This window comes from Mercenaria mercenaria, chromosome 12, assembly GCF_021730395.1.
Source record: "Mercenaria mercenaria strain notata chromosome 12, MADL_Memer_1, whole genome shotgun sequence".
Taxonomy (NCBI): domain Eukaryota; kingdom Metazoa; phylum Mollusca; class Bivalvia; order Venerida; family Veneridae; genus Mercenaria; species Mercenaria mercenaria.
In genome coordinates this window covers 62,894,589-62,906,601 of record NC_069372.1, presented here as the reverse complement: position 1 = coordinate 62,906,601, position 12,013 = coordinate 62,894,589, and the positions used below count along the sequence as shown (strand labels likewise).

General features: G+C 35.4%; 1 non-coding gene across 1 annotated transcript; it reads left to right on the top strand.

Moving 5' to 3' along the window:
- Positions 1 to 11,693: 11,693 nt before the first annotated feature.
- Positions 11,694 to 11,775, top strand: Trnas-aga (transfer RNA serine (anticodon AGA)). The gene has a single exon. It is a non-coding gene; the product is annotated as a tRNA-Ser (tRNA).
- The last annotated feature ends 238 nt before the right edge of the window (positions 11,776 to 12,013 follow it).

The following is a 12,013-nucleotide window of genomic DNA, read 5'->3' as shown; positions in this document are numbered from 1 at the left end:
ATATTTTAAAACGACATGTGTCTTTCTTTTGAAAAGAATAGAGCGCTACGTACTCCAAACAGGGGAAATCCAAATTTGAAAACATAGACCTTAGAATGTTATCATAACAGAAACAGTCCTACAATGATTTGGAAGAACTGATGCCAATTTACTTTTGAACTTTGGCATGTAATGAGAAGTAAATACAGTAAGCGGGACATAAATAGCAGTCACGAGTCGTTAATTTGATGACTGGAGTTTGAAAATGTATAAACTCCAACAATCGTAAAATGATTCACTATGTACATTACGGAACCTTTTTGTTTTAATTACAAGGGAAAGACAACTTAAGGCGAAAACATAGCTTTTTTTTGGCTAGGACTAGGGGAAAAGCCTATATTCGGCTGTAAAATATTGTAAAAATGTCAATAGAAAATCTTTGCTTGACCCTGAACTAAACTCGTGAAAATCTTAAGCTTTATTCACTGAGCTAATCATACAAGCAAAACATTGAGCAGTATACTTGGAAGTTCAACAGATAAAATCAATTTTATTGCCAATATATTTTGTATTTATAATACAAAATAGCAAATACAAAAAACAAAATGTGCATTTTAGTACCGAGTATTTTAATATTTCCTTCGGTCCCTGAATGAAACAAGTGAAGTATGTCTTTAAGCTTAATTGTTCTTCATTTTTTTCCGACGATATACTACAAATATATTAAGCATGTCTGCGCTGTATTATATGTATATAGACAATGTAAAATCATATACATTTCAAAAGTCATATTTTGTAGTTCAGCAGAAACAACACTTATCAACAAGATTCATTAACAACATTGATGTTTTAATGAACATAAACTAAAAAAAAATGTACTCTCGTTATATATATATATTATACATTTGAAGTAGTATTAATTAAATGATTACTAAAAAAGTTCTGATAGAAGAATGCATGTATTAATGTTTTGCAATTTTTTAGTTTATACAGTATCAACGTTATACTACTGTTGCGTTTAAAGCCCTGCTCCGCGGCTATTCAAATTCTATATGTGTATGCGACCCATGATTACAATAGGTAACAGTTAACGGCCACGCGCAACATTTAAGCACGCAAAACCACAGGTATTTTATATAGAATTTTATATAAAATTTGACAGGCGTCACTGTTCATAGTCAGGATTTTCATGCTTTTTCAGTGACAATTTAGGGTTAAAAGGTAGGACTGGAGCAGGTCTTTAAGAAAATCTATCCTGCTGCACATGACGGGATGTGTGTCAAATAACTATAACAATGTGCAAAAATCAAACTGCATCTCCGGTTTTCCATTTTCGTCTAAGTACTGCTCCAACAAAGACTTCGTAATTCGATCTCTTTCATAATCGTATCCACTTCTTGAGTTTTGCATGGACCTTAATGTTGTTGTCATAGACTGTAGGTAACTCCTGAGAAAAAGTCCTGAAAAGAAGTCGGGTACGATCGATGGTCCCCTCATCCTTTGTGCAACCAATTTGGGCAGGTGGGTATCGTACTCGAAAGAGCCTAGTGTGTCTAAAACCTGCAATAAACACGGTCCGACTAGGATATCTGCCGTAACGGATCTTTTACACCGATAGTGATGCTCTATCATGATGGACTTAATCACATACGAGGTATAACAAGACATTGAACCGTCTCTGTAAACCTTCTCGGCGCTGTGCCCGTTTATCAGCTGCTTAAGGATTCTGTACACCTTGGCGTGATTTCTAGACAATACATTCCTCATAAAATGAACTTCCGTCTCGGTGAACGAGAAATTGTCTTCGACGACTAAGAAACTTCCGGTTGACAAAATTTCCGGCCGAAAAGGCACCAATGGGCAAATTTCAGTCACAGTTAATATATGCTCCCTTTCTGTAATGCACACTCGACTGGCAGGGACAAGATCAACATCGATGCATTTCTTTTCACCCATTCTACTCGTGTAAATAAAACGCAGCCATGTTGCTGGGCCATGTTTTTCAACATATTTCTTAAAGTCAATCTTCTGTTTTGCGCAACGGGTGTCTGTGTACCTTAAGACACGTTTATGTTTGTTGCACACTTGTTTAATAACGTTAGTAACGGGTGCATAACTAAAAAATGTAGATCCTTTTTGCTCATAAAAACAAAAAATGATATCAAATTCATCTGGGAATTTATTTTTTGTTCCCTCGTAGTAACTACCCACTTTTATAATTTCCGAATTGCGAAGAAGTGAGTTCTTTGGTAAACTTTCTTTCATTTCTTGATTTCTGCTCAAATCATCTAGAACCAAGTCTACTATCCTTTGAGCAAGGTTTTCTATGCCAGTTTGAATGAATTCCACTTCATTTTGTTCAATTTTGAACACACATTCCTTTTCAAAAACATCATTCAGGTATAATTCCAAATTATTTTTATCACACATTTCCATGCCTTCAAATGCTTTAGGTCATTTACATTAGATATATACTGATATCTGGCCATATGTTACACGTAGTAAACAGCATAATATAATGCTCACAATGTTGTACGCTCTAAAGAATGTATCAGTCATATTATATACTGGCTGATACGTAACTATGGTGGCTGATTTGTGCCATGTCAAGCTACTGTGGTAGCGACGCGAACACGTCTGTAGTCTGTAGTCTGTGTTCATATAATATGTTTTGTTTACAGGAAAAATTACAATTACATCTATATTTCTTAAAGTAAAAGATAGTCTAACAATAGTATGTAAAATGTAGATAACCATTTTTTTTTCATTTAAAAAAAAACCCTACTCTAAATCTACAAATGCATTGTGTTAATGGAAATAATTTTTAGAACAACTAACAGTTTATCTTTTTTTCTACAACATACGACGGGAGGTAAACGTCCCAGCTTTATCAGTAATGTAAGCGCTAGTTGTGTAGCTTGACACATCACGTTTATTTACATAACATAGCTGAATAGGTGTACTAATTACCTATGCAAAAGAAATGAAATGAGATAAACCGAAATCTTTCCTTGTAGTGTATAAATTAATGATCGTAACACAATCTTTTAATTTGCGAATACTAATCTGTAATTTAAAATACTTATAAAAGAAATAAACTGAATAACTAAGTTAAGAGGTAATGGATAGACAAATCGACGTCAGGCCCGGACCCAGGGCCCGACCGGAGGGCCCGTGCCCCCTCCCCCTCCCTCCCCCAGTTAGCCGAGAAGTGACTTATACTCATCAAAGATGTACCTCAAAATTTAGATCCAGAAATGCATCAGAGGCCACCATTTCATACATGTATTTCAAAATTTTCCAGGGGGGATCCCCCTGACCCCCCAGTCAAGAGGGGAGTACCGTACCCACAGGCCCCATCTAACGGTATCCTTATGGTATAGCATTTATATAGTAAGAAACAAGAAATATCTTTAAAAATGATGGTCGGCGAATTGTAATAAGGAAAGAAGTTTATGAATTTTTCGTCTAACATTCATCTTTCATCTAACATTTTTCAAATTGCAAAACTAAACACCGCACTTTAACAATTTAAATGGTTCTATTTTAATTTTTCGCAATGGTTTCGTAGGGTTGCAATTTTGTTTCGTTTATCCTTAGACGAATAATTACAGCAGTAGTTTGATGAAGATTCATGAAGCGGTTCACGAGAGAGGTCATTAAACGTGTTTATATTTTTAGCTAAATTGGTCCCTATCCCCATTTGTAACAAAATAGCAGGAGACCTTATGATATTGTTACACATCGAGTTTGATAAAAATCCATTTCATTTTTAAATTAGTGGTTAATGCGAAGAAAGGCATATCTACTTTTAGCTATAGTGGTCCCTAATAGGGCCCAAGTTCCTATATAAATAAATTTGGAAGAGGACCTTATAATGATGCTCCAGACCAAGTATGACAAAGATCCACCAAGCTGTTCATGAGACGCTGTATAAAGGCATTTCTAGTTTTAGCTCTAGCAGCCCTTAAAAGGGGTCAAATGTCCCAGCTGAACAAAGTTGGCTGCGGGCCTAATAAAGATGCTACAAATCAAGTTTGATTAGAATACATGAGAAAAAATCAATTAAAGGATTTTCTTTATTTATTATTATTATTTATTTCTAAAATAGGCCGACTGATCCCACTTTAACAAATGCATATTCGCTATTCTTGAATCTTTGGACAATGACGTCACACCTATAAAACAGTGAAGGTCAAGCAAAACATACAATTGTAATTATTTCAATATTTCTGTTTCATAAGCAAAGTTTGACCGTAGTCATATCACATAGATAAACTGTATGCAGCATACCTTCATTTCAGTGTAATGAGATTCAGTCATTATATAGCATATATATAATAAAACAGATTTCAACTGAGTTCAATATTTGCATACCATACTAAAGAAAAATATTCATATATAATAAATCAGTTAAATAATTTATAACAAATATATCAAAGCAAACAAGTACTCATTTTAATATGCAATCTGAATAAGTCACAAAAGCAAGAAACCTTTTCATATACAGACGACAATTGTAACAAGGAAAATCTTTTGAAAAGCACTTCTCTACATAAAAGACTCTTATCACACCCTTATTCATGTGATACACAGACCGTATTCAGCTCTTTCTTTAATTTGATATATGTTGGTATTTGAACAGGTTTTTTATCGTATTTATTAAACTTACTTATCATTTTGAGATATATCAATATTCTTGCTAAATATACTGAGCCAAAGTTAGCTTTAAAACTGTGAACATCGTCGTTTAGGATAAACGCTTTGTCTACATTTCACTCAGCGTAGCACAATCAACAGAGTGAAAGAAATTGACACTCTCGTCCAATCAGGCAGAGTGTTGCATAAATTTTCCATTTTGATAAATTATCTATAATGCGTTATCAAGTAATTTGATTTGCAAACTGAAGTCACGTGGCATAGGTAACGAAAACGAATTTAGACGGCGTTCGCCGAAAAAGATCTTTTCTTACTATATAAATGCTATACCATAAGGATACCGTTAGATGGGGCCTCTGACCGTACCCCTCCAATACCTAAAAAATTAGACCTAAATATCACCAGAGCCCCACCATTTTATGCCTGTATTTCAAAAATTTCCTGAACCCCTACCTTACATGGGCAAAGGCGCCCCCTCCATAACCTTGCGCCTCGGCGTTGATACCTTCGTTCAAGACTGGTGCCCCCCCCCCCCACCCATGCCATGAATATACTACCACTTTAGATTTCATATAGTTTGCCGGGTTATAGTGATGAATATAGCCAGTCTATCCCTCTGATCCGTGACATTCCGTGCAAAGCATGATTGCAAATTATCTAGATACATGTACACTGCTGACTAGTGTACAAAATAAACCAACTACAGTCAATCAAATCGAGTCTGCAATATTCACTATTAGACCTTTATCACGGACACGGACATGGAAATGTAAATGTAAACTTACTCTGTACAGCGGTCAAATTTGAGGGGTTTTCTCAAACATATTATTGGAATCATGGTAGCCTATTGTACTTAGTGGGTATCGAGAATATGTATAATTATAATTACAGCGCATCGTCTTTTAAATTGTGTAGAGGTACAGTTTAATCCTGTAAAGTTGCATGCTGTACATACTTACAAAAACAGTGATCTTTGACGTATTTGTAACTGTTTGGGAATGGATGGGGTGCTCTCAGTCTGACTAAAGTACTTGATCTTCTAAATGAAGATCTGAGAACGACCCATTCACATTCGTCTTCTGTATATTTTGGATTTCCAAGATTGCTATTTTTATTTTCGCAAATCTATTTTGTTTGAACCAATCAGACAACTTGTTCGAAAGTCAAAGAGTAAGAAAAAATTGCAGTTAAACCAGGGCTCGAACCCGGGACCTCTCGCTTACAGAGCAAGAGCGCTACCGACAGAGCTAACCGGCTATCTGACATTTTTCTACATAAAAATAGTTAATATCAAATACCAAGGCTTTTTAAAGCTTGCAGAATGTTGTAAGTTAACTTTTAATTGGCTAGCGGAAGGGTTTTCAGAACGAGGCCATCAATAGGTCGTTGTCAGATCCTATGCGTAGCGTAATAGGAGATGTACTTTAGTCAGATTGGGGTGCTCTAAAACAACTAAAAGATACACAAGGAATTACAAAAGAAAGGAATATGAATAGAAATTACAAAGATAACTGACGGTCGGTGTAGGAGTGTAATTAGGTGGTTTAACGATATGGGTGTTTGGGACAATACTTAAAAAATAGAACAACATAAAACTTATTTGTTTGTTGTCTCATGTTTTGGTAGTCAGGGTGTAAGAGTCAGAGGGATGGAGGAAGATAGATATTTAGAAACAATATCAGCTATAACATGGCCTGTAAAACGGAAGTTAAGTTTTGCAATATATTCCACTCCGGTTGGTAAAATATTGGTATTTCACAGAAACAGTACCTATTTATTTCAGAAGCTTACGTTATTATAAAATAAATAATGTGGTTTAATGTTTGTTCTTACTTGCCTATTTGCACTTTTGAGATACGAGATGAAGCCATTGCCAGTTGTACAGGCGTAAAGAGTTGGAGCATATCAGAAATTTATCCTTTAACAAGACCAGTCCTTAAGAAATGATGCTTTTTTATTATAGTGATTGTAGTAAGAAGGCATTGAGAAGGTTGACTTAAACATTGAACCAACACTTTTACAAAATATAAGGTTTAATGATTATAGGGGCAGTTACTAGAAAAATTTAGAAGATGGCCAACTTTGACCCGAGAGCAAAGAGCAAAACCGACACAGACGTCGGTGTGAATACATATTATAGAAATCCTTATTCGCTTAAATTGATTGAGCTTAATTACAGTAAATGACAACGAGATGTTATGAAAAAAAACTTTGTTTATACGCAGCTTTCTAATATAGAAAGGCTTGGATATAAATGGGGAAGCTGCTTGTTTGTTACTGAAAATAGAAAAATGGTTTTCGGTCAAGAGTTTAGAATGACATCTTATCACCAAACATGAGAAATAACATAGTTAAAAAAACACCAGCTTGCAATTACATTAGAGCTGTTTGGATCAAAGTTCAAAGTTGCTGTATCTAAATTAATAGATAATGTTCTGCAATAAACTATACTTATTTGAGTGAAAAGACCTAGTAATGGTCTGTTTGAGTTGAGGTCAGAATTGTTTTACCTATACAAAAAAAAAAACCAAACACCTACCAATGAATTTAGTTCAAAATGTATTTACTGCCACTACGATGAACGCGTTGCTTGCCGATAGGCTGTCAAAATAATTCTCAAAAATTTCAAAAGTAAAACATGTTATTTTATCAAATGGCAGACAATAAATAAAAGTACAGGTATGTGACGTTTGATTAAACTGAACATGGTATTTTTTTCATCTGATGTATATGTAGATATAATGTGTTCGTCTGAGTTCTCCTTGTGGATAAGATTTATTCGCAGCAGAGGACAGCACTACCAAGAATTATAAAGATATGTTGTGCCTTGATAATTATAATTACGCGAAAAGCTTTATTATATTAATATTTAAAAAAAAAACGAACTCCTGTGGTTACATTTTTTGAGAAAACCCCCAGATATTGACCATAGTACATAGTACGATTACATTGTCCGTGTCCGTTATAAAGGTCTAATAGCCTTGTCATCAGTGCTTCCGAGGGATCCACTTTTCAGATTTTGTTAATATATTTTGTTATCATTAAGTTAATAAGTATATATCTATTTCAAGAATTTTACAAAAGCAGTTGATAATTTTAGGTTTTATTTATCAAAAACATCCTTACATCTTTTAACGATGTTTCAGCAAATAACTTCTTATTTACACTACAGTATGTTTTTTTACTTTTATGCCTCGAAGGTGGGCATATTAACTTCGCCTTGTCCGTCCGTCCAACTGTAATTTTTTAAATTCTGGTCCGGGCTGTAACTCGATCTGCCATCCATGAAGGAATTTTGAAATAGTTTGGCATAAACATTAACCTTAATGAGACGACGTTTCGTGTGTTATACTCAGCCCCCTAGCTAAAAGGTCAAGGTCACACTTAGAAGTCAAACGTTAATATGGTTTGTTTCGTGTCCGGTTCGTAACTTTGCCATTCATCAAGAGGTTTTGAAATTACTTAGCATAAATGTTTATCTTTATCAGACGACATGTCACGGGCAAGACTCAGACCCCTAGCTCCAAGGTCAAGGTCAGACTTAGAGTTCAAATGTTAACAGGATCTGTTTTTGTGTCCGGTCCATATTTCTGCCATCGATGAAGGGATTTTGAAATACCTTAGCATAAATGGTAACCATCATCAGACAATGTGTCATGCGCAAGACCCAGATCCCTTGCTCCATGGTCAAGGTCATACTTAGAAGTCATAGGTTAGTAGGATCTTTTTCGTGTCCGGTATATAACTCTGTTATCCATGAAGGGATTTTGAAACAACTTGGCATAAATGTTTACCATAATGAGGCAATGTGTTACGCTCAAGATTTTTGCACCAAGTTCATGTGTGAGGAAAAAGTGGACCACTAGGTATTGGTGGGTCTTTAACACTTCTAATGTCTTGAATACCGATGGATAAAAATAAATGCTATAGCCTATAATTAACGGTTAATGCGAACACGATAATGTTACACACCGATAGCCACACGAGAACTACATGCAGATATAGACTTGCCACAGTTTGCTACTGCGAAAATACAAAGTGGTAATATTGGACTGGGAATTCACGGCATGCCCCCAGTCAAAAATTTCTGGATCCGGTCCTGGACGTCCCAAAAATAAAAGGTCGAAAGTAAAAACCAGTACTTTTGAGGGAACTGAAAAAGAAAATGTATATTTTCTTTGCAGATTTCTAACCAAAATTGTTCTAATTTATATTATAACCTTAAAGCGAAAGCTTTTAAATATGTCAGATACTTATCGAGCTGTTGGTACGAACGCTTTTTTTTTACAATTGTCAGTAATGAAAGGTCGTACCTGCTACTTACTTTCTATTTACTATATAATTGTTGAATCCAAAATCACAATATGCAGTCTTAAAAGGTAAAACTTTAAGTGGCAGATACGACCTTTCTTTTCAGTACATATTTCTAAAACCTATCAAAAACTGGGTATACGACCATATATTATTAACATGAAGTTATTTTTGGCTGAATAAAATGGGTCACACAATTATGATTTTATGTTCAATTTAAGTATGCAGTTTCCAGAAATGTAAAGGTCTGTAATGTAATTTCAAAAAGGGTGCTAGGCTATTGTTTTAAAAGACTAAATTATTCAATGTCATGGATAGTATATATTTATTCAAAATTAGTTAAAGGCTTTCGCCGGAAACTTTTGACCTTATAAAACTGACAAGTTTTCGTAGCTCTGGGCAGGTTAAGACATAACACCAGGAAAACTACATCTTAATTTGGTAATCAACAGTCTGGCCGGTGCATATAAAAGGTCTATGTACTAGACAATCAGGGAGGCGAGGCGGCAGAGCCACCAACCGTGGTTCTGCCAACGTAAGTCAAAAATACTATTATGCCTCGTTAGGTTACCTTCCAGATATGTAGATTTCATGAAAGACAACTCAAACATAATTAGTTCTTAACATTTTACAGTAGCTAAATATTATTTGAATGATGGACACTGAGACAATAAAACTACTTGTATTAAAAGACTTTCTTTAACTACCTGAAATTAAATTAACATCAGAAATGAACTATTGTGTCTTCAATCTTATATATGGGTGTGAAAGTTCTACCACAGGTTTTACAAGTCCGGTAGCACTGGTGCCATGTGGATTTTAGAGGCCATTACGCTACAGGTTATATAAAGTAAGTAACAGTTAAGACCTTATATTTCTTGGACGCCGATATCATGTCTAATTTTATCGTATAATTACACGATTAGACTTAATTGCATCTCCTCAGTCATGCAGCCAGACTTCACGGTCAAATTTAGAGAAAGTTCGCAGACGGCTATTTCTTGCCATTTTGTTTCAAGAATAAATTCAGTTCGTCAAAAATATATGCTTTCGTGGTGTATGGTGGCTGTTTTCTGCCGTTTCGTTTTGGCGTGTTGGCGGGACGAAAACACGGCAACACGAAAACTAGAAAAAAAAAAACTAATTTGTCGAGTTTTCGTGTCGGCGGGGCGAAAACACGACGTTTAAAGGGCGCCGACACGACCGATTTATCTGTCGAGTTTTCGTGTTGGCGGGTACAATATGTCGTGTCGGCGCCTTTATTTGTCGTGTTTTCGTGACGGCGGAGCGAAAACACGAAAACTCGACAAATTAGGTATTGGTCGTGTTTTCGTGTTGTCATTTTTCGCCCCACCGACACGAAAATACGAAAACACGACAAATACATTAATATTTGTAGAGTTTTCGTGTTGTCGTATTTTCGCCCCGCCGACACGAAAACTCGACAAATTAGGTATTTGTCGAGTTTTCGTGTTGTCGTGTTTATGCCCCGCCGACACGACAACACGAAAACACGACAAATTCTTTTCAGACATCGAGTAATACGAAGTGTATGTATAATTGACCTGGTTCCAGAAATATTTCATTGGGGTGCGGGGAGCGGCAACAGTTAAAGAATGAAGGCGGCCGAGTAGGGTTAGGTGCGGAAAGGGTTAAACCCTCATGTTAGGTGGGTCAGGGCGTATCTGCTTTTAAATGTTTGAAATATATGTATAAAATGGTGGCCTCTGATCTGTTAAGAAGTACGGCCCCTACATGCGGTCCTTTTTCCGGAATTCAACCATACATCAGGCAGTTGACAATCGTTTCAATGCTAATATACGCCTATATCTTTTATGTGCTGTTCAATTTATGTAAAACAACTCTTTCTTTCTATGATTTGGTGATGTTTAATTTTTCAGAACCTCAAGTATCCATTTCAACGTTATGCCCGTATTTTACTCCAAAATATGCCAGTTACTTTTCTCATATGTCCGGTTTTATGGGGGAAAAGGAAAGGAAAAAAAAACGGACTTTGATCAATTACATGTAGGTTGTCAGAGCTTTTTCGCCGATAAGCGAAGTCACAGAAAGTCCTATTTCAGAAGCTGATATACACTTCAAGTAAATATCTATAAGCATAATGTATTGTAAAAAACCAAATTATTTCACATATTTAATGAAATTTAAATTAGCATTAACATTTAAATGCTGATATTATTGTAAAAAAGCGTATAGAATTACATAACGTGTTATAAGACAAGATAAACATTTATTATTATTATTTTCATTTACACCACACTTGCTTAATCAGCTGCAGATGAATCTGAAAGGGCCATCCTTTGAAAAAGCAGCAATAGTTATGCCAAAGCATTGACGTGTGATGTGTCATGAATTGAAAAGAGCAATAAAGAATACTGTAAAAGCAAATATTTTCGCTGGGTCAAAATTTCACGAATTTGAAATTTTGGGTATGTTCGCGAGGTTTAATATTCGTGAAATTATAAAAATGGTATCCTAATACTTAAGGTGGACTAATTTTTGCAATATGCAGGGTCTCGCGAATATAGCGAAATTTAAACCCTCGCAAAAGTTTCAGCTTTTACAGTAATAAGATCTATATGAATAAGTTATTAACAACCAAGTGTTTGGGGATTTAGGTTAATACTGAGGAATTACACACCCTCAGTATATAGATTGATAAATCAATTAACACAGTAAAATAAATACTAAGATTATTATAAAAAAACCTACTTTTTGTAACAGTTGTCGTGGCCGAGTGGTTAAGGCGATGGACTAGAAATCCATTGGGATCTTCCCGCGCAGGTTCGAATCCTGCCGACAACGCTCTATTTTTTATACTTTGTTCGAACCCGTATTAACATAAAGACCACTGTTTTATAAATAAAGAAATGTCAGGAGGATGTTGTATATTTCACAACCATTTATCTTTAAAAATATTTCACTAAGAGGTATGAAACCATGTGCAGTGACAGGAGTGGGGGCACCTGTGTCTTAGTTACATCTGAGTCGCAATGTTCGCATATTGCTGGGTTATGAACTCCGAAATGTACTTGTTTCTAGT